The sequence below is a fragment of the Protopterus annectens genome, chromosome 3.part0, assembly GCF_019279795.1.
Source record: "Protopterus annectens isolate FY-2018-M chromosome 3.part0, PAN1.0, whole genome shotgun sequence".
Taxonomy (NCBI): Eukaryota; Metazoa; Chordata; order Ceratodontiformes; family Protopteridae; genus Protopterus; species Protopterus annectens.
The window spans coordinates 1407048369-1407073296 of NC_056731.1; the positions used below are offsets into that span (position 1 = coordinate 1407048369).

General features: G+C 37.6%; 1 protein-coding gene across 2 annotated transcripts in view; it reads left to right on the plus strand.

The window, feature by feature from the left end:
* The window catches only part of CA8 (carbonic anhydrase 8), a 729036-nt gene extending 715799 nt beyond the window's left edge, over nucleotides 1-13237 (plus strand). For both annotated transcript variants that reach the window (XM_044065478.1, XM_044065479.1), the window contains exon 8: nucleotides 11719-13237. The gene's annotated coding sequence lies outside the window, so the exon portion shown is untranslated. The remainder of the gene's footprint in view (nucleotides 1-11718) is intronic.
* Nucleotides 13238-24928: the final 11691 nt, after the last annotated feature.

Genomic DNA, 24928 nt, shown 5'->3' on the forward strand with positions numbered 1-24928 from the left:
ATGGGAAAGTTCCCATTCCACACTGTATGGCGATCTCCATTCACAAGGTTTGATATTTCGGAACTTCGATCCTCTGGTCTTCGATGATCAGAGGTTCGATGTTCCGGTATTTCAAACATATGAAGGGGATCTCTCTCTCTCTCTCTCTGTATATATATATATATATATATATATATATATATATATATATATATATATATATATATATACATATATATATATATATATATATATATATATATATATATATATATATATATATATAAAACATGAATCTGATGCTACTGTCATTGTTGGTCAGTGTGTTGTTCACAGACCCAAGAAAACAGTTTTTCATTCCTTGTTCACCTGTATTTAGTGTGTGCATTTATTTATTATATTCTTTCTCTCTTCTTTCATGAAATGCCTACACTATTTGATGACTGCATTATTGTGATACTTCTTAGAGTCCTAGGTCTTTTCTAAGCTTAAACCCAAGAGGACCATCAAGAAACTCAGCCCCCTTGTCTAATGCTGATGGGAGGCTAACTATGTCCCCTCTTAAGTAAAAGTTTTCCACATATCTCAGGTGAAAATGTATGATCACTAATCCAGTCATCATGAGTGGTCTTATACAGGTGCCTGAGAAGTACTCTGCTTGATCTGCAAGGGTAACCTATTTCACAAAACAGGAATAATTTGCGTTAGATACCTGTTAATCCATCTGTTGGAGTTGATAGGCTGTATAGATTTAGGTCTCTAGAGTGGGTGCATGTTTTAATACTGATTCTAGTTAGGTGAACAAGTTTAAAGAGTGCTGGGTCATTCACAGCATGGAAGGTTATGCAGAGTTTACCCCTAATGAGTCTATATTACACCGAGTGGAAGAAAGGGCTGTTCATTTATCTGCATAGCTGATTTAATTGTAAGCACTAAAATATCTTTGTTACCACATTTCGTGCTTTTATTATCACTTGTTGCTTTCACTGGTTTAGTTTACAGAATAGAATGTTAGGTTTAAAGAAGGGTATTAAAACAGAAGCAATATGACCTGATGTTTTCCACAGCTAAACTCCCTTTCTATGGTTCCTCATATGACAACCTTTCTCATAGCATTGCCATACTATGTTTTAGGGTTCCGACATTCTTAGTGATGAAATGTTTGATTTCCTCTGTTTTACATCTTCTTGTTCAACTAACTTTTTCATGTTCTACTTTATCATTTTGCTCTTTATCTTCATCTGCACTGTTTTGTTCTAAGACTGCAGTGTAATGACTTTGAACACTTTCCTAAATAACATTCAGTTAGTTTCTCATATCTGTCAGGGTTATAACAAATGGAAATCCAACAAGCCATTAAATGGCGACAAACCTACTCATTGTTTCCAATCAGTTACAACAAGTGTTACTTAGGGGTCTATCCTGGGTCTTCTCCTATTCACTATATTTATTAATGACCTCCACACCTCCCCTTACCATGCTAGTTTAGTTCAGTATGCAAATGACTCAACATTAATATGTGTGGCCTCAACAATAGATACGCTCCAACACATTATCCAAACATCTTACTCCTCTACAGACAACTGGCTCAAGGAATCAAACCTCCTATTCAACCCCAAGAAAACTAAGTTAATATTTTTACATCAAAAAGTTGCCAAAATCAAAATCAATCTTTTACCATAAAGTCAGCAAATAATACTGTCATTGAAACTGTAACTCACAGTAAACTTCTAGGCATTATAATAGATGCCAATCTCAAATGTGACCAGTATATACTGCATACCATTAAATCTACACACCAGAAACTAGGCTCACTTTATAGGATTAATGGATTCCTTAGAGATAAGGCAAGAAAAACTCTAGCCACTATCTTCTTATTGCCAGCTTTCTTATATGCTGCTCCTATTCTAACAAACTTAAACAATAGTCAAATAAAGAAACTTACCTCTTGCTGCAATAAAAACGCTAAATTTGCCACCAGACTTCCTCATACTACCAATAAAAAAGCTAAATTTGCCACCAGACTTCCTCATGCTACTCTGCACTGTCATAGCTTAAAGCAATTAAACTGACTTGAAATACACAACTACGTAACATATTCACAGCTAACGACAGTGCACAAAGTCATTCATCATCTAAAACAATGCCCTGCACTACAAAACTTATTACTGCCCTACTGGCCAGCAAGGGACCTCCACTCTATTAACAAATTCTTATTACTTAACAAATAAGTCAAGTAATGTTGCAAGAGACTCACTCTGCTCTCAGTGCATTGCTAAACTCTGAAATAGTATCCCCACACAAATAAAACTCTCCAACAAATTCAATAGTTTAAAATATTGCTTAAAAAAATCTTAACCAATCCTGGTCCTGCACATGCTGAGCACAAGGTAAAGACTTTGTGTTCACAGTGTGATACTCTCCAAATATTCTCCTTTAGCAGAATGATCCTGACCTCTCACTGAAATGAGAAAACAATTTTTATACATAACTGCTGCCTGTACAGTCCACTAAGTTGCATGTGGACTTTCTCTTTAGTAACTTCTACATGTATAAAATATTAGAAAGTATAAATGCAACTACTATTTGTGTATAAATGTAAATAGAAAGGTAACTGCTCTGTGTTTAACTGGAACTTAGTATAATGCAATGTAAGCAAATGAAGCTTTTCTCCCTAGGCCTCCGCTGAAAATGGGTATTACTGCAAGCAGAGTACTGAAAACACAAACACAAACTCTGAAAAACAGAAGTCTTCTCAATTGACCAGAAATCCGCTTTATTGCAGTAAAGCAATAGCACTGAGGACCAAATAAAATAAAGTGCTTTTCGTTTGGCACCTTGGCCAAACTTCTTCAGATACAAATCAAATAAAAATACACCCTTATAAAACACTACTAATTAAACTTAATTGAACATGTGATTAAAACTAGTTAACTTTTAGAACTTTTAAAAAGGCACTGTAACCATAAGTTTACAAAGAGAACTTGGTACCTATGTAGAACTCAGTTATACATGCATTGTTTATACTGTCTGTAGGTATGTAATAATGTATCCAAAATATAAAAGCATGCCACATATACAAAAAATGCATACATATATATATATATATATATATATATATATATATATATATATATATATTAGTTAAAATAAATAATGTATCACAGTACTAGCAGTGGGTAACATCATTAAAACTAATCCACAAGTTACAAGACCCAACTGACGAATGTAATTGCTGATGAAAAACAGGAACCAGAATATACTGCAAATACAGTTGTCACCTCTCCAGACTTATCAATTTTAGGACACATGCTAGGGAACAGACTTTGTTCAAACCTGGGGGGCATGAAGCATTCACTCTTAACTGCCACATTAGCTCAAGTTTCTCCAACAAAAGAGAGGTAGGACCGCCTCGGCTGTCAGTGGCAACATGGTCAATAGCCCTAAATTTAAATTTGTGTGATGGACATTCAATACAGTGATGGTCTGGAGCATTTTCCTCTTTGTTCTTACTAATATTATATACATGTTCATACACACATTCTCTCAGCTTGTGGTCCGTCTTGCCTATGTAAAAGGCTGGGCAGGTTTGGCATTGATCTACATATATCGCAGACGTTGAATTACAATTTAGTCTGTGTTTAGTGTTAAATTTAAGGGCACCAATTTTAAATGCTTGCCCTGTTTCCATGAACTTATATTGTTTACAGGATTCACATTTGTACATTCCTGTACTTCTGCTCATGCTAGTCTTCTCACCTTCAATTAAACTTTTTAAGTTTCTTCCTTTTCTATAGGTGATCACAGGTGAGGGTCCCAGTTTCTGTAGTACCAAGTTGTCTGTTTGCAGTAAGGCCCAATTTTTCCATAAAATTTGCCTTACTTCAATTGCATCTATTGTATAAGTTGTTGCAAAACTTAGAGAAAATTGAGGTTTAATGTTATAAACATCCCTACTTCCTACCACATTCAGAAAAGTTACCATAGACATTGAAGGTGCCACTACACTAACATTGTAGACAGGTCCAATGTCATGATGCAAAATGGGAGTAAACACTCCTAGCTCACATTTTGATTGAACTTCTGTGATTACCTCAGTTAAGAAGGCTTCCAGGTACCCCCTATGTGCAAACATACATCTTAACATTGTACACTCTTCTAAGAGTCTACTTGTCTTCAGTTGTCATTCTAGCAGCTCACACCAATTGACCCTTGAAGACGGATTTCTTTTGATGCAGGGGGAGCGAGCTGGAAAAGTGCAAGAAGGTGTTACAATATGTTCCGGAAAAGTTGACAGTCTTGTTCTGAATTCTGCCCTCCAGTGATTTGCTTAGAATAGGTGCACATTTGTCAACCCTTCCAGATTTAATCAAGACCACCATTTCATCAAGCAGCTTACATCAGGTAATGTATAGGGATACTTAGCTATATAGTAGCGTATAACACAACAACACTCTCCACAGTATGACAGTATGGTAGAGCCACTGAGCAGCTTACTCTCTAAGATAAAATGAACTGATATACTAGGCAGTCTCTGTATCCCAAGACACCTAAAGACTTTCAGAACTGGTATACTAGGCAATCTCTGTATCCCAACACACCTCAAGTCTTTCAGAACTGGTATACCAGGCAATCTCTGTATCCCAAGACACCTCAAGTCTTTCAGAACTGGTATACTAGGCAATCTCTGTATCCCAAGACACCTCAAGTCTTTCAGAACTGGTATACTAGGCAATCTCTGTATCCCAAGACACCTCAAGTCTTTTAGAACTGGTATACTAGGCAATCTCTGTATTCCAAGACACCGCAAGTCTTTCAGAACTGGTATACTAGGCAATCTCTGTATCCCAAGACACCTCAAGTCTTTCAGAACTGGTATACTAGGCAATCTCTGTATCTCAAGACACCTCAAGTCTTTCAGAACTGGTATACTAGGCAATCTCTGTATCTCAAGACACCTCAAGTCTTTCAGAACTGGTATACTAGGCAATCTCTGTATCTCAAGACACCTCAAGTCTTTCAGAACTGGTATACTAGGCAATCTCTGTATCCCAAGACACCTCAAGTCTTTCAGAACTGGTATACTAGGCAATCTCTGTATCCCAAGACACCTCAAGTCTTTCAGAACTGGTATACTAGGCAATCTCTGTATCTCAAGACACCTCAAGTCTTTCAGAACTGGTATACTAGGCAATCTCTGTATCCCAACACACCTCAAGTCTTTCAGAACTGGTATACCAGGCAATCTCTGTATCTCAAGACACCTCAAGTCTTTCAGAACTGGTATACTAGGTAACCTCTGTATCCCAACACACCTCAAGTCTTTCAGAACTGGTATACTAGGCAATCTCTGTATCCCAACACACCTAAAGTCTTTCAGAACTGGTATACTAGGCAATCTCTGTATCCCAAGACACCTCAAGTCTTTGAACTGGTATACTAGGCAACCTCTGTATCCCAAGACACCTCAAGTCATTCAGAACTGGTATACTAGGCAATGTCTGTATCCCAACACACCTAAAGTCTTTCAGAACTGGTATACTAGGCAATCTCTGTATCCCAAGACACCTCAAGTCTTTCAGAACTGGTATACTAGGCAATCTCTGAATCCCAACAGACCTCAAGTCTTTCAGAATTGGTATACTAGGCAATCTCTGTATCCCAACAGACCTCAAGTCTTTCAGAACTGGTATACTAAGCAATCTCTGTATCCCAACACACCTCAAGTCTTTCAGAACTAGACTGGTATACTAGGCAATCTCTGTATCCCAAGACACCTAAAGTCTTTCAGAACTGGTATACTAGGCAATCTTTGTATCCCAAGACACCTAAAGTCTTTCAGAACTGGTATACTAGGCAATCTCTGTATCCTAAGACACCTAAACTCTTTCAGAACTATACATCTTTCTCTTTGAACCATAGTTGAATACTCATATTATAAACCACGTATGCTTCAAGCCCCATGCCTCATTTATGCGAATGACTTGGACTCTGTCATCATTATGATGTGACACCTAATTTTCCCATAGTACAGGCAGTGAAAATATTTTTAGTATAAGATGACTATGTACTTGATAGTCTTTTTTCTTTGTTTCATGGGACTTGCACTTAAAAAGCTAATGTTTCCACTAGCCAAAGGAGAGCAAGGACCAGTACAAGTGAGTCCAGTCATTCCTGTATTCTGCACACTGGCAGAATACCCAGGGTCTGCTATTGTCAGAGAGCCTCCATCTACTGAGAGCCATCTACAGTCAGTTTTCATGCCTTTATGACCTGACAGCAGAGGCTGTCAGACCTTATGGACTATATTGCTTAAGAATCTAAAAGTTGGATTCCTATCTGCCTAAGAAATAAGATGGAAGACCTACAGTCTGAGCTTCCAGTTCATTCAGGAGGTATTGACATTATAATGTAAAGATTCTTGTCTAAGCAGTGAGGAATACTAATATATTTTGAAAATGTTTTCAAAGAATTTGTTAATATGTGAAAATGCCCAACAGATTGCATATATTTTATGGCCATTTTCACAGATTCACTTTACACTGTATCCAGGGGTGGCTCGTAGTACTGGCTACTGGGCTGCAGCCCCCACCATCTAAAAAGAGGAAAAAAAATGAAATGTGGTAACTGAAAAAGTCAACTATTAACTTTAAATTAAAAGTAATAGCTGACTTTATGTTGCATTCTGGGTCCTTGGAACTTGAAACAAAAAAAAAATCTGCTTCTTACAATTACCAGGCCAGACATTAAACTTCCTGACCATCAATCAGGTTTAATTGGCAGCATTCAGCAGAGACAGAAGAATCACACAATGAGTGACTCACTGGACTGCAGCATGATGCAGCAAGCAGCCCTTCCCATTGGCTAAGGCTGTGCCAGGTGACTGAGGCAGCCTGAGCCAAGAAGAAGGAAGTAGTAGTGTAAAAGAGGAAGAACAAGCATGGGAAAAGTTTTTTTTTTTTTTTATTTATTTTAAAGTTTAGTTTTTCTGCACAATGTGTGCTACTGCCAAGATACGTGAAGAAGGTAAATACTTAAAGTGTGTGTTTGAGTCTAAGTATATGCATGTGAGCGTTCATACATGGGCAGACTACTGAAGAGGTCATTGGAGGAAAATTTTATTTTGATGTCAGTAAAGTGCTTTTGCATACATTGACAACGTACTGAAGCTTTCATTGGAGGAATGTTTCATTTGGTGCCAGTTAAATGCCTGTGTACACATAGAGAAATTACTGAAGGGGTTGTTGGGGGAAATTTTTCATTTAATTGCTTGAGCACACACAGATAATCTATTGAAGGGGTTGTTGAGGAAATATTTCATTTAAGTGCTTGGGTGTACGTGGACAAACTACTGAAGGGATAGTTGGGGAAAATGTTTGATTTAAGTGCGTGTGCATATATGGTCAACCACTCATTTCCTCTAATGGAGCTCAGGAAGTTTGCACTTTAACTTCCAATGGGCAGAGCTTTGTTTTTTTTTGACAGACTCAAATTATGCCCTCACATGTCAAACAAGTATTCATATCTCTGTGACCATAGAAGTTATTAAAAAAATTTAAATGGTAAACTCTTTAAGGCAAGCTATTTTTATAATGGTAGTATTATTTAGCTTCTATGTCTTAAACTGAATTTTATAAGTCACAGTAAACATAGTAACTATTATGTTTGTAATATTTTGTAAATGACTTACAATAACTTACCAAAAACTCAAGGTACACACGTACTGTGAGTGGCATTTTGTTCATCCAGCCGAAAGCTTTATATGAGGCTAAACAGTTCTTCTGCCTGTGTCACTTGGTTATTGAGATATTTTTCAAACTGTGAAATTGATGTTGTTTGTCTTTCGGCTTTTCCTGGTTAGGGGTTGCCACAGCAGAACTCTGGTCTGCTAATGATTGGCAGTAGATTTTCACGAACGCCAAGGTGCCAGCTCAATGTCCAACCTTCAACGAAGGCACGCCCTTACGCATGTCTTTCGAACACTACCCAATTGCGGGGAGGACATGCAGACTCCACACAGAAGGCACTCCCTGCACTCCAGCCGAGAACTGAACAGGAGAACCTCTTACTGTGAGTCAACAATGCTACCACTGCACCACCGCTGCAGTATAAACCGTAAAATTTATATCTATATAAATAAATATTAAATTAACAACAATTAATTTCACTTTACTTGTACTAGACAGATGTCAGCTATCAATACAGTTGAATTTGCTATTGTGTAAGCTATAAGATGAAATATTTTAATGCCTTGTATGCAGCATGGTTTTGAAATTATTGATGCAAATATAAACAAGCAATATTTGACTCCTACAGGTGTCAGTAGGATGTAACTGCAAAAACACCTGGAGGCGTCACTTGGCTGTTATGAGTTAAACTACTTAAGGGATCGGTGGTGAAATGGTGTCATTTACTGCTTTTGCATACATGATTAAACTACTTAAGGGATCAATGTGGAAATAATTGATGGTCACATTTGTGTGTGGGCGGAGGGTTTAACATGAATTACTTTGGCCAGTTGCTGCTATTTTTATTTTATCACATTCTGATATCTGAGATTTATTTAGTCAATAAAGTTGGTTTTAACTGGATGCAGGGGTTGTGTGTGGATAAAAATGATTGACACTGCTGTCGTTTATTTAAAATAAGTATTTATAATTCTGGTTTTGCAAAAGTAGAGTTCATAATTTTGTTTCACTTTCTGTAACAGTCAAGCATCAGCTGTCTTTGGTGAACTGGGCAGGATATGTGTTGTAGTAAATGATCATCGGACAGAGCATTGTACCGAGTAGTGTTCCCACATAACAGCACTTGCTTCTTTTGAGTTTTTGGCTGTTCATCTATGTTCAGCACTTTTATCTTTGTGAATTTTATCCAAGTGCTTTGGTTCCTTCTTCCAGACACTTGCACTATTCCCAGAAAGACTGACTATGTTTCCTTACTCATGAATTTTTGTTCAAGTGATCATTATTAAGTCAAACGTTAGTTAAAAAAAAATCTAAGATACACCTCAGTACATCTACACTTTATGACTTCTGGGGTCCTAGAAGACCCCCATCGTGTTCAGTTACTTCCTCCAGATTTAAATCACAGTGGAGTCTTGTCCAGTTGCTGAATTAGAAGTATGCTGGGGGAGTGTAAAAAGTAAAACAAGGCATGAAAAAGCTGGAAAAAAGTAATCTGTCTGGATGGTGTGAAGCCAGGATGAGAGGAAAACAGATAAGGGCACTGGGGGAGTGCAAAGGAGATAGATGGGTAACAGGGAGGCCCATGATGTATTTATTACAACTAGACTTCCAAGGTGTATATTGCTAATAACGTGGTGAGTGGGTTTGCACTGAAGTAGTCTATGGACGAAAATGAATGACCACATATGTTTGCTCATAGGTAACAATTACTGACCTGCTGTAATACAACCCCACCCTACTGCATTCAACTCCACCCATTCAGTTGCTTCTTGCAGCCCCCCCCCTTGCATTGAAGTCACCAGCTGCCACTGATTGTATCTCAAATATACCTTCATTTAAGTATATTCTGATATAAAACATTGTCAAGAGTTTTGTCTGTCTTATACACACATCACAGACAAACACTGATGTATTTATTCAAAAACATGCGGTCTTCTAAGTGTGCAAGTAATCAGCTTTGAAAAAAATTGTGTTCATTAAAACATGCACATATTTTTGCAGCCAGAAAATAAAATTTGATAACATTAATAAGCAAACCTGATCACTGATATTATATCTAGCCACAGTTTCTATATACAATTGAAAAACATATATGAACTTTGGAACTTTAACTGACAGACAAGTTCTGAAATCAAGTCTGAGAAAGGTAGCACTACATTAAAGAATGCTTTTGCATGTTCATAATGTTCATAAAATAATAACAGATACTATCTAATTTTGGACTGCAAGTTGTTGATGTAATTGTCTCACACATAAATAAAGGAATTAAAGATAAGTATATCAGTGTTTATTTTAAATGGTACAGACCTTAATGAATAAGGTCAAAGGATATGTCAAACAATGATCAAGAGCCCAGGTGCTTCCTGTCTACATTTCTAAGCACTGCAGTGATACATGTATAAAAAGGAAATTGGACTGTTCCCTAAATACATACATTCAAAGAGATGCCCAACCCATGTAAGAAGGAGGTCCAGCTCCAGGTCTGCTGCAAAAAATGATTATACCTAAATAATAACTACTGTACAGTGCTAAACGGATAGACTTGATATGTGCTCAGATGATTTCATACTGGATAGAGACTATGGTAACTCAAATGCAAAGTAATTTCTAAATGTTCACTGTATCAGATTTTTGTTTTCCAAAACATGAAAAACAATCAAGTGAGGAGACTGATGCCACTGCTACTTAATGAAGTTACTGAGCAAGAAGTTAATATGACTTGTCATTTATTTTTCCTGTTTTTATTTTCAGCAGTTAAACAATGAGTGGTAGATAATGGTGTAAGGGTGGGAGAATAAAGTAAAGGGCGATGAACTGGATCAGTTTGTTTCAGGATTGACATTTTAGCAAACGTACCCTACATAATGTTATAGTTATGATTGCAATGGATTGAAAACATGCATCCATCTCATACTCCAGTGTATTTTAAGTCCTTTATCCCTCTGCTAATCTTCAGTCAGTTTATATTGATATTAACTCATATAATGCAGCATTATTAGAGTGTCCATAGATGGGCTGACAAACTGAAAGTAAGAAACAGAAGTGATGGTTCTGACCCTGATGAAAAGATGGATATCTGCAGGATTAACTTTATTATTATTATTATTATTGTTACTATTATTATTATTATTATTATTTGCTCACATTTGTCCCCACTATTTGCTGATTCATAGCTCCCCCCCTACCTGTCAGTTGGCCCATTCAACCTGGAAGGGCCATCATTCAGACAGCCAGCAGGGTGACTGGAGATTTTTTTCCATCTCTATCCCCTGAACTCAGTATCTCACCATACTCATTTCAGAGGGACATGTAATGGTCTGACAGCATGAGACATTCTTTACAAGCAGCCCTGTCACACCCTCTGAAGCATGAACAGAGGTTTTTCTGTTATTCACCAGGGAAGTTGCACTGACCTAGAGTGTCCTTGACTGAACACAACTCTCCCCACCCTTTTGGGAAAGGCAAGCAGGTTGTGCACTTTCACTTCCGCCCCTCTCTGCCTGTCTTCTGTGGTGTTGGGTTGGGGCCACTAATTGAATCCCCAGCCTTCTGGGTCACAGTCAAGGCTTTATCTCTTTGCGGAATCAGGCTTAATTAACTCCATTAATTTGTAAACAAAATGGTGCACTATGTCACTTTCTAGAGTTGTTTAGTCAAACCAATAATGGTTTGAAATGGTTCAAAATGCTAACATTCTAAATCAGAATTCAAATCTCACAACATAAATACAGTCGGCAGCAACTCACTTTGATGCTTGTTTTGAAACAGCATGTGACAAATGTAATTAATCCAGATATAAAATTATTGGAACTCTCAAAAATGTGTGCATTCTTGAATGCACTTTGTTACTGAAATAGGATTAATTACTGCAATAATTTAATAAGGAGCTGTACATATAGAATGAAAGATACCCCATCCCCCATTTTCTCATCTTATTGTCAAAAAGATTTTCTCTCATGTTTTTAGAGCCTGATTGAGCAAAAACAGACTCAGAAGCCCACTTTGAAAAAAATTTGTCTGATGTAAATGTTCTCTTTTTTTCTTTTTGCAGTGGGAAGACAATGGGTCTATAGTGTCCATTGGAATGAGAAATGGGAATGTCTGAGAGTGTGGTTTCAATTAAAGCACAAAGACTGCATTGTCTCAATTCCTGAGGATCACAACTGATGGACGGCTGTGGCAGATGGCATATCCATTCTGCTTGACGACAAGCTCTAGAAACAGCCTTTGCACATGAGTGAAGACCCTTTGTCAGTGATGTCATTCAAAATTCATCTTTGTAACAAGTCCTTAGATGCTATATTGTGTTAATGTGTTGATGTAACTTCTTTGTGCATACTTGTCACTGTATACTTACTATATGTTAGCAGTGAACCGCATCAGTGTTTTGAGATTGTTGACTTAATGTGTAGATATTTGTTGCATAGCAGTATGTAAATATAGTACAAACTCAGAAGTATGCTTTGAATTTCTTGGAGACAGAATGAAAATTAAAAATGAATGTATCTCAAAGTCAAGATTATCAGTATCAGCACAGCAGCAGATAAATGTTTTTAAGGCCTTTGTTACACACAAAAACTCACACACTCGCATAGACACACATGCAGAAGCACACAAACACCTGTAGAATTCTAAAGAATGCAATAATGTAATGCACAATCAGAACTGCATTTTCTGGTGTGTATCAATTCAAAATGTTCAGGAATACTTCAACATCTTGAAAAATAAGCTCTCTATATATACTGTTTTTAATTAAATGTGTATGGAAAGGTTTGCTAGTTTAATCTTCTTCCAACTCTGTAGTTACACACACACACACACCCACACACACACACACACACACACACACACACACACACACACACACACACACACACACACACACACACACAAACCCTATGAGTGCTTGCATACCCAGTTTTGCAGATGCACAAACACAGATTCACACACACACACATAACCAAAATGCATAGAATACACATGCAGTTTTTACCGTCATATAGTATAATTTCTGAAACACATGCCTTTTAAGAAACCCATTCTGATCATATGAGAGATAAAACTGAAAGATGCCAGACAAAACAATTAAGTTTTGGAAGCCTTACCTTAAATATGAGTACTTTAAAAATACTTTACACAATCATGTTTAGTTACTAAAATGATACAAAATAGCACCGGCAAATGTTCAGCATGTAGAATTATTTATATTTTTTAGGAAGTCAAGGTCATCTCTAGGACTTTGAGATATGCCTATCTGGAGAACAGTTTCCTGTTTGCCTGTGATTTCTCATAGCAAATGTATTGTAAAAATAGTTAAATCAGTACACAATAGATTTGATAATATGCAGAGATAATGCCTGCCAGAACATCCATTCCATTAAAGTAAGTAATTTATGAGGACATTTGTCAAAAGGGAAATGATACTAGATTGTATATACTGCTTAAATATATTTATAGTAAAGACATGCATTTTATTTTAGCCCTTATTGTAGAAAATGGTGAATTTAACTATGTTTGTATAAGTATGTACATGAAATAAACTTATTCAATAAAGTATTCCTTGGAATGGACCATTGTAAACATCTTATATTGCAGAATTTGAAATGATCTTTTGCCCTTATTTTTCCTGCTCTACTAATGTACAAAATTGGCCCAGGTCCATCAAACTGAATAAAGTCCTTGAATATTTACTCTACGGAAGTTGTGTAAGTATAGCTGCAGAGAATCGCTATTCCGTGACTTACCATAATTTCATTTCTGCTTTACATTGTCATGTTTCTTTGAAACATATGATAGATGCAGCTGTACTGTTTATGTGAATCCAATTTTTAAGGTATAGAACAGTTACCTAAAGTATTTTTCAAGAAGTTATTCCTCTGCAAACAGCTTACCCTAAAGGTACTATTATGTCAACAAATAGTTGAATGATAAAAATGATGCCATAACAATGGTGTGTGACACAAGGTAATCTTTCAAAAGTGCACGCTCGAGCTGAGAGAAAAACATCAGAGTTTGTTAATGTGTCAAAAAATAGCATATATTTGTGATACTTCATCTTGAAGGTTGATTGCAATGCGCCCAATGATACCATTTTATATGGGCAGAAAATTAATTAAAACTTAAGCATACTAATTAAAAATCTATCCAGTCAGCATAGGAAATACCATCTATATGAGGAACAATAGCCTGCCAAATACTTCCTCTCCTCTGTAACAGACTTTGCTTAAGTCGATACAAACACAACATAGATTATTGAATGGATAACCATGAATATACCACAGGTCTTGCTCAAGAATCCCTTATGGAAAAGGATAACGTGGTAAGAATTGCAATGGCTAAGCTACAATATGATCTATCTAGTCAACTGCCTACTAATAACTTATGAACCCATGACATTAGTAAGTATTTCTACAGAAAACTGATTACTGATTACACCTGTAAGAACAGTAACTGTAGTTCTGGTTGTGAGCAGTACAAACATACTGCACAACACTAAACTACATGTTTTGCAAGGGGGCAAGCCCTCCTGCATCCCCCCCCACCTGAAAATTATATATTCCAACTTTGAAATCACACTACAGTGGGGACAGGGGTACATTTTCTGATCTGCACCATGCTCTCTACTTACAACACCAACCACATATATGTCAATGCACAGTGCATTCACTGACTGGGATCTCGACACATGAAGGTTTGGCAACACATGATTCACTCAACTGGAATTCAACATCCCATGGTCACCGATCCTTCAGGTGAGTGCTGTTTTTTTTAAGGGTTTTGGATAGGGATTTGAGTGTATGTGAGTGTGTTGGGGAGTTTTAGGTGTAGGTTAGGGAAGATAGGTAAGAGTGTGAGTGTGTAAGTGTTAAGAGTAGTGGTGTTTGTATGCATGTGATGTTTGTTTATGCAAGGGTAATATAGAGTATGTAGTGGTGGGTTTAGTGTCTTTGTCTTGTTAGTGCGATCTCGGAGTTAATATATATAAGTAGCTGGGGTGTGGGGGTGCAAGTGAGATTGCCCCTCTGCTTATATGTAGGGTAGGTGTTTTGTGTTTGAGTGTGTTTTGTTGGTTTGTTGTAGTGTGGAGAGGATGGTGTATTTAAAAGTCATGATTTTCAATTTTGCACTTTTGGGGGTTTCGATTTTGTGAATGTTCGGCTTTATAGTCTTAAGATACTCGAGATTTCCATATTTAGAGGTTATAAAGTGAATATATATATATATATATATGTATGGAAATATATGGGACAGCACAGTGACACAGTGGACAGCATTGCTGCCTCTTTTTCTCGGTTTATTCTTGGCTGGGGTACCTTCTGTGCAGAGTCTGCATGTACTCCTTGTGTTTGCATGTTTCCTCCAAGTGCTCTGGTTTCCTTCCACATTCCAAAAACATGAAGTAGGTAGACTGGGCAGTCTAAATTGGTGATAGGTGTAAGTGTGCACATGAAAGTTTGGTATGGTAGAATAACCATGGCAGGGCTAGCGACTCAGCGGCGTGAACCTTGGCTCTAAATGATTACCACTGTTGAAGTGACACCTTGACCCCATGTGGATTTAATGGGAAAAAAGGGTTTGTGGATGAATGTATGTATATATATATATATATATATATATATATATATATATATATATATATATATGTATGTATATACAGTGTATACATATATATATATATATATATATGTATATATATATATACACACACATATACATATATGTGTGTGTGTGTGTGTGTGTGTGTGTGTGTGTGTGTTTGTGTGTGTATGTGTGTGTCTGCGTATGTGTGTTTCTCATATATTTCCTCCAATGTACAATTGATTGAATAACATTCAGTGACAACACATTTCATCAACTATGCATTTCACTGAGTCACATTTCATAGAAAAGTGTAAAAGGGTATAGTTATGTGGTCAGGAATTACAAATTAATTTAACATGGAGCATTACTTATACCTTGCAAATGCTCAACATGATGTTACATCCACATATTTAAGTATTTGCACACCAGCAGTGATTCACATTGGCTATTTTTTCTCTTTTCTTTGTGGTTATAAGACCTTGGCATTAGTATATTTACAGTATATTTACATAAGGGGGTGTGTGAGGTAAAACTCCCACATGGAGGGGTGCAGGGGGACTTTGTCACTCTTCAAAAACAGAGCTTTGAAGTAGTATGCTTTGAAGTAGTATGTTCCATATTTGCCATTTTCTGTGAAATGTGTAGTTGATGAATGTGTGTCTTCAATTAATTTAATTCAACCATTTGTGATTTAAATACATGTGCACTAGATGGAAAATAGCTTGACATAAATTAGTTTATTTCTCTTTTTTATAAACTATAATCAATTTTCAAACTTTGGCCACAGATCAATTGGAGGTCTTATTCTGAATGACATTCAAATGTTCAAGAATTCTGACTCTGGCCTTCCTCCTGTTTTGCCTGGGAAATAAACACTATACCATTTCATATACTTGACAAATTAAATGTGATAAATTGTGGGCAGATTTCCATTGATCTTATCATTATATGGATGTATTTAACAACCTGACTACTATACATCTGAGGTCTCTAAGTCCATTACACCTTCCCAAGAATTAAAGACTATATGCACCAATTTATCTTATAAATTTAATGACTATTGATGTGAAATCTCCCACATCTATCTCCTTCAATTTAAACAATTTAAAGATTGACCAATGCATATCTACGAAGGTCAGAGAAGCATATTTTAGAGTCCATGTCATTCTAAAGAGCAAATCTAGTCACCACAGGAGGATCATTGTACCGGTGATGTAAGCCATTTTGAATACTGTAACTGTAACTGGTGTAACCTTCAGAAAAGCCACCTGGAAAAATGTGAGTCGACCTCTGATCAGTGTATGAGGAAATATCTGTACTAATTTTATTTGAAAAGCTCTGGTGTCTATGCCTGGAAAGCACCACTGGGTAAGGTAACACAGAGCAGATAAAATAAAATAGTCTTTCACTGTTATTGTATCAGTAATTCTAAAGTGGTTGATATATTACATGACATATTCCAAAGACTCTGTAATACACTTTTCCAGTACTACCAAGATAAATTAGTGATCTCTATCTCCATTACTACTGAGAAACGTTAATGATCTTTATCTGTCAAAATATCTATATATATATATATGACTGTCTTTCTATCTATCTATCTATCTATCTATCTATCTATCTATCTATCTATCTATCTATCTATCTATCTATCTAATCTATCTATCCATCTGGCTATCTATCTGTTTATATGTGAAACAGAAAATATCAATATGGAGTTAATGACAGTCAATTTTCTTTAAGGTCAGAATTCATCAAGTTTGACAGTCAAGCAATCAAACCTACAAATGAAAAGCACTGTGAAACACATACTAAAATGTAACTTTATTTCAGGGGTGATAGATTGGCTTGCACTGTTTAATTCTTATATTGTGCCATAATCATACATCAGATGAATTCAAAATAATGAGAAGTAATAGTATTTATGTGGAAAACAGGAGAAAGAATATAAACTGTTGTGGCTGTGTGATTGGTACTGAAGGAAACATATGCAGGAATAGTCACATTGCACAAATGTGTGTAATTGTGTGTAAGACCTATAACTTACATGCAGTGCTTACTGTCCTTGTGTATATAGGTTCATAGGTAGGTACTAGGCTATCGGCCCTAGGGCCCATACAAGCCTAGCCAAAAAATAATGTGGCTGATTTTTTCGCCACCAAAATTGTTTTCCTGTCTGTCAGAGCAGAGCAGAGAATCCCGGGTGAATTTCCCATTTCCCATCATCCATCATTTTTTCTTGAAAAGAGTGCTTGAGAGGTCTGTTTGAAGAGATAGGCTCTGTTTGACATAGATAGGTAGCCTCTGGGAGGGGAAGTCTCCTCTCTGGGATGTTCTTCTATCCCTGTGACATGTGGTGTTTATTGTGGTGGCAAGGTTCGAGGATTTCTTTTAAGTGGCAGCATGTCCAACAGCTCTGGGTTTGACATATTTTTATGTTAGGCAGAGATTTGTATGTTAGGCAGAGATCGATGGATGCAGGGAGTAGTTTTTGAGATTTTTTCTGGGGTTTGCATATGTTTCTGCACAATGATATGTCTGTCTTTGTTAAGTATTTCTGTGGTCTTTTGTGTTGTTGTAGATGTCTTCCATGTGTTGTAGATGTCTTGGGGGATGCTTGTAATACTGGGGAAGAGTGATGATGGTCTGAGGGAACATGAGTCTTTTTGTGATGAGAGAATCCTTTTGTGATTTTATGAGATCACCGCAGTAAGGTGATTGATGTGGTGGTGTGATGATTATCCCTGTGTCCTACTGTCCTGTGATGTCCCAAGGTCTCTCATCACATTTTTACCAGTAGATTATCAGCTATGTGGTAGTTCATGGGTACAGAGTTTTACCACTTACTGAGGGATGACAATACACTTTTGGCATTGAAAGCATGGGCCATGGCTTTTCTTAGTCTACATGATTGCCATTGCCTTTTTTGTCATTGTCTATACATATAGGGGAGTTTCGTGCAGGTTTCTATAAATCATTCAACATCTTCAAACTTTGTCTTCTTTCTTTCAGTGCACTGTGGAGAAGTAGATACCAAACAGGAGAGGACCCAGGTCTGAACCCTGTGGTACTCCACTTGTCATATTCATCATTCTTGCTTTTTAGATGGTAATACCGCTTATGCTACCAGTGTAGTATACCTCCTCTAGTGGCACTAATTCACTTAAGTCCACTGCTCACTGTGGGGGCATCAGTAGAAATCTTACAACTAGTTCATTACCAGTTACCAGAACTGTGTGCAAATAATGCACAGACAGCACCTCCAGACCGAATTCTGATTCTTGTCATGCTGACATATGCACACATAATTACTGATTGTATGTACTTACTGGGCAATGTCTTGGTTATTTGGATGCATATAGTTCAACTAACACATAACAGATAGTTTGGTGTTTTGAGAATTAGTAAAACCGATCTTCCAATATCCTGGTTAATGTGTTACAAGATGTCTAACATGCTTAAAAGGAACTATTTGAAAGTTTTCTGTGAGACTGCAGCACTAGACTACGTCTGTTTACAATATGTAATTATTAAAAGCAAAGCATGCATTCTGCTAAATTAAACTGAAAATAATCTTACAGTATTTTTGTAAAATGAAGCAATTTAAATATACAGCAGCAAAAAGTAAATAAATAAAAATAAGAAGGAATAGAAATGTCAAAGTAATACACTTGCACTATATGGTTAAAAATGCATTTAATTACAATTTCAGTTTTTTTTACCTTGCAAGCCCTTTCCTAGTACAAACAACTACTGTTTTTCTTTGCAATACGATGGAAAAAGTACACATAAAAAATGATAATTCACTGATATGACTATAAAGACTACAGGCCCAATTAAGAAATGTTAGTGTGATGTGTAAATTTGTTCTGCACCTTGTGGTAGACATTTCTGATTCAGAGACAGCCCTACCACGCCGTACCAATTCATGGTACATCTCCATGGCAGGCTGTCTTTGTGGACTACCACGAATACTAATGAGGCATTCCATCTTATGCTAATTAGCCATGTGCTCTCTCTCCCAGAAATTCCTGTAGTAAGGCATGTTTAAGTCACCACCACCACCTGCCATGCTAATGAATACGGCCCAAAGCTGACATTTACCCATTGCGTCTAATCAGTGTGATGGTGTTAGAGGTAAGTACCAGAGTGTTTAGCAGACAGGTGGCAGCAGGAGCATGTGTGAGTGCATGTGTATGTGTGTGGCTCCATCTGTGTATATATTGAAGGATAAATGGTCCTAGGTGTGTGTGTGTGTGTGTGTGTGTGTGTGTGTGTGTGTGTGTGTGTGTGTGTGTGTGTGTCTTTGTGTCTTTGTGTCTGTATGTGTATGTGTGTGTGTCTGTGTGTCTGTTTACATATGTGTGTGTGCATGCATGTGTATGTGTGTGGCTCCATCTGTCGGTATATGTTGAAGGATGAATGGCCTTAGGTGCCTATGTGTGTCTCTGTGTCTGTTTAAGTGTGTGTGTGTGTGTGTGTGTGTGTGTGTGTGTGTGTGTGTGTGTGTGTGTGTGTGTGTGTGTGTGTGTGTATGTGTGTCTATGAATGTGTGAATGTCTGTGGCAGGAGTGCTATCACACTTCCCCACTGCCCTAGACTAATAATCAAATCCTGCAGTACTGGGTGTTGGAATACACTAGACACCATGGATAACTATTATGTCATGCCTTAAAGGCACTTAAGAAGTTATTAGAACATTTACAGAATGGAAGATGTGAGGCAGGAGAACACTAGACACCAAAGATAAATATTTATAGTGAGCCTTAAAGTCACTGAAAAAGATATTAGAACAACGTGTTTCAACATGAAAGGCCAAGAGACAATAGACACCAGGGATACTCTTTATATTGTGCCCTAAAGGCACTTCAAAAATTCAAACCATGTACTCAAAGCACTCACACATAGAGTCATAGCTGTCTCAACTAGTGCCCTCTGCTGGTTCCACAAACTTTATCACCACACCCTCAGCTCCTCAAGTGAAGAGAGAAAAAAAGGACTTCTGCTTACTGTAGAAAGCTGACAGGCTTCCTACACTACAGCAGCCAATCCACGTGCCTCCACTCTTCAAGTAAAGTGAAAAAAAAAAAGTATTCCAATTACAGTGTAAAGTTGACTGGCTTCAACCAATCATGGCTCATCAAACTCTGCCCATCTCTTCAAGTGATACAAATATTATGAGATGAACATGCAAAATGGGTCATTATATTCAGTATGTGCTCTTAAGCTTTTTAGAAGGGTAATACTGAATATGCTACCAGTGTAGTATACCTCCTCTAGTGGCACTTATACAGTTGAGTCCACTGCTTACTATGGGGCCATCAGTGAAAATCTTACAGCTCATAGGTTCACAGGTTCATAGGAGGTTACTAAGCTAGCAGCCTTAGAGCCTTTATAAGCCTAGCCATGTTAATCCTAGGTTGCCCCAATTGTCCTTGGTTAGATGGATGTACTTTACCGATCTGCACCGACTACCCCTGTCCATGAGGGACAAGGATGCCACCTCCAGGTGAATTTGCGGTCACCCATCCATTTGTCCAGGTTGTGCTTGAATAGGGTTATCAAGGAGCTCTGGTACACATGAACTGGAAGTTTGTTCCAGAGCAGTGGCAGTCTCTGGGAGACATACCTGTCTCTCCAGCATGTTCTGTTAATTTCACTGGCAATATTGAGATCATTAGAGCAAGTGGCTCTAATGCCATTTGATTTGCCAAAGTGCAGCATTTTCATCAGGTCTGGGTCAGAGAATACCCTGTAGACCAGGCACAAGTTACCTCTCAGTAGCCTATACAATACAGAATGCAGTGACAGGACTTTCAGTCTATCCACATAGGTCATCGTTTGAAGGCTCTGTATCTGTCTTGTTTTTTTATTATTTATTATTAAATATCCAGGAGTAGCCACCAAACCACGATGCAGAAGCCAAAAAGATATTTTATTGAAGACAAAAAAAAAAAAAAAAACTGTAACTGTGAAGCTTGACTATGTCAGACTTCTTCAGACAAACAGCAGCTATGATGTCATTTCATATATTATTTTCAAATTTCTCATGAAATGAACAATCTGATGATGTCATTTTCACATCACATATTGGTTAACAGTACGCCATCTATGGTTGGGTTACCAAAATAATACATTTTTTTAACAAATTAATTAAAAAAAAAAAAAAATTCATTTAAATAAATTCTAAATAAATAAATTAAAAAAAATATATAAATATATTAAAAAAATAATTTTTTTAAAAAAATTATTAATAATAGTAAAAAAAAAAATCACACACAACAACTCAAACACATAAACAACCTTGTAAAAAGCAAAATTAAATATATATATTTAATATATTAGTTATTTTTTTCCCCTGCAAATGGTTTTAAGTTAATTTACTATGTTCTGATAGATGTTCTCATTGATTGACCTCATTTAGACATGGTTGTTGTAATTTTTTGTGTCAATTCAATTCAAACTAACCAACTGGCCATATAAATCTAAGTAACATGATCTATAATATGGCATAACCAAAAAATGAAAGGAAAAATTCTTTTTATGCTTTTATAATGGCATTATTTTTATGTTTAATTTTTTGCATATTGTTTCATATACAATTTCATTGGTTGCATCGTGGTTTGTTTGGTGGCTACTATTGGATATTTTCTTGTTTGTTATTTATTATTAAATATATTTAAACCTTTCATTGTGACTGATCTGTGTAGAGATTTTTACTTTTTTAGAGGACTTGCATATTTATTTAGCGACACTGTGTGGGCCACTCCTAATAGCCTTGCTCTTGGTCGAACTACCATTTGTATTAGTATTAATATTACACAGTAAAATTGGACACCCTTTAAGAGCCTTAAAGTAGCTGATAAGGGGTTCTGGTGGCAGCGATAACTACCTTATAGTCTAGACCAAAGGGGACATAGCTGTTAAACTTGTGGTAGCCTTATCCAGATGTGTGTGTGTGTGTGTGTGTGTGTGTGTGTGTGTGTGTGTGTGTGTGTGTGTGTGTGTGTGTGTGTGTGTGTGTGTGTGTGTGTGTGTGTTTGCATGTGTGTGTATCTGTGTGTAAACCAAATCTCCAAGAATGTGTGTTGTCAGCTACTTGGGCAGGGACATGAAGCACTGGTTGGACAGAGAGAGTGTTGGAGAACTTGGCTTGGAACCCTCGCTAAGGAATCAACTCTATAGCTGTGCCAGTAGGGAGTCTTAATGGGGATCTGGAGAAAGAGGGAGAAACCAGCTCAGGACTGACTGTGGTCTCTGTGTATTATTATGGGAAACTGTACTTGATGCAGAGAGCTGCATCTGGAAGTACTGTGTGTGTACCCATCATCCTACCAGTGAACGTCTTCCCCACTGTTGCCAGTGGTGAGGATTGAGGCTCCTGGATTACTGGTCCATTGGTGGGGCGTCACAGCTCAGTTTACAGTTTTCTACAAATTTACTTAGCATCAGTCCTTAGACATTTGCCTACAGATTCAAAAAGTAGCTAGTGAAGAGGAGGAAACCCAGGGCCAAAATCTGAAAGACTGCTTGAGTCATTTTTCTGACTAGAGAAAGTGGTTCGGTTTATCATAATTTATGTTTTGTCAGTAAGACGGTTAAAATTCAGTGGAATGCATAAGAGTTTATCTTGAGTAGATGAGTATATTGCTTTTACCACAGTATGATATGCTTTTGGAGACCTTGATCAGGTCAAGCTATGAGCTTTAAACTGTCTAACCCATAGCAAGGGCATCAGTGACTTTTTCAAACAATTTGCATGTTACATCAGACAACAGCAACCTGTTATGAAATCAAATGACTCATGTCAAAGGCTTAAAGGGCTTCAGTGTAATGAGTTCTCCAATTACATGTTTCTGGACCATATAGGCTATACTAGTGGGTCTAATAGGTATAGAATTACCAGGGTCAGTTATTGGGCCACCCTTGCACAGTGATACTACTGTAACATTCTGAACACATTAGGAACATTAACTGCAGAGAGATTTAGGTAATAGAGATTCAGGAGGGGTTTATCTAGGGGGCAATTAGCACCAAAGACAGCTTGAGATTTTATTGTCCAAGTGGAAGCTGTGCTGTCCTTTCATTCACTGCTGCAGTATTTGTAACACTTGGGGATATAGCCCGCAAGGCCACTAGATGTCTCTCCAGTATACCAAAGCCTTTAGGTTGCCATAGGGAATGCCGTACATCACTAGTATTCTCCTCGTGTAGAATATGACTTAAAAGGGACATATTGATGTACCCTCCTCAGAACATCTTTGCCATCAGTCCTAACGCCATCCTTTGATCTTTGTTCTGATTGCCCGAGTCATTGTTGTGGTGTGCTGATATACTTTAGCCAAGGTAAGTGCACTGTTGGGGTGTTTTTCCTTGTTTTTGGTTGCCTTTTCTGTATTTGTGGTTAATGTCATCCAGAAGGAGAAAATGCAATTGTGGGAGACAAGTTTCCCATAAGGATTGCCATGAGCAGTGTTTGTTTTGCTTGGGGGCTGCTCACAACCATACATCTTGCAGTATTTGTCAGGCCTTTGCCCCTAAAATACACAGAAATCAACTTTTTTCCCTCAAAATGTATCTAGAGAATCAGCATCTTAAATGCTTATCTCAGGGCTCAATGGAAGGTGTGTCTAGGCCTGAAGTACAGCCACCAAAGAAGAGGAAGGCCAAGACTGCTAGGCTGGATTCTTTGGCTGCACCTCCCTTATCAGACATCTGTCTTGAGGTTGATGAAGACCCAGAGGTTCATCTTGTTCCAGAGTCGGAGTCATCTGCTGTGTCTGGTTCAGAGACTGGTATGGATTCAGCTGCTCACACCTCTTCAGAGGCCTTGCAGGCATCTTTCACAGATGTCCAGAGGGAACCACGGCTTGTGATTATGGAAGGGCCTAGGGGTATTCCACAGGTCTTAATGAGGGAGGAAGTGCCAACTACAATTGTGGAGTGCAGGCTTATGTCTGGGCCTTCTACTATTCATAAGGCAGATATCCATTTAAAAAAGAAACAGAAAACAAAGCATTCATCTTCTGCTCCCAAAGACCCCCAGAGTGATTGGCAGTATTTTACTCAGGGACTGTTTAAGGCCCTTATGGCTCTGAAACTGCCTCAAGGGGTCTCTGGTCCAGCTCCTCCTTAGTCATCTTCTCCTTCCAAAAGAGTTAGAGATTAGGATTTCTTGGATGAAGAGGTATATTCTGATGAGGTCTCCTTGGCCTATTCCACATTGATTCCTTCTTCTTTAGACTATGGCTCTGAAGAGGAGGAATCCACCAGTCCAGTCTCCAATTGAAGAGATCTCTTTTTGGGATACAATTGTAAGGATGATGGAGTATTTCAAATGGGATTGCTCTCAGGTGTTTGATGTGCACAAGAGATACAATGAGCTCCTTCAGATGGATTCCCCTAAACCCTCTGTTGTACCTCCTGTTTTGCCTGCCTTTTTGGATGCCTTCTCTTTTGATTTACAGGCTCCAGATACCCAACCCCATGCCCCTAAGAAATTTGACCATTTCTATAAGGTACCAGAGGACTGCAAACATTTACACAAGTGTCCTTTTGCTGATCCCTCTGTAGTTTCTGTGACTTCTGGTAAGCTTGCCAAACTACTGCCTTCCATTAACCTTCTTCCCTCTGATAAGGACAGTAGGACTATGGAAAGGCTGGGCAAGAAGATTTATACC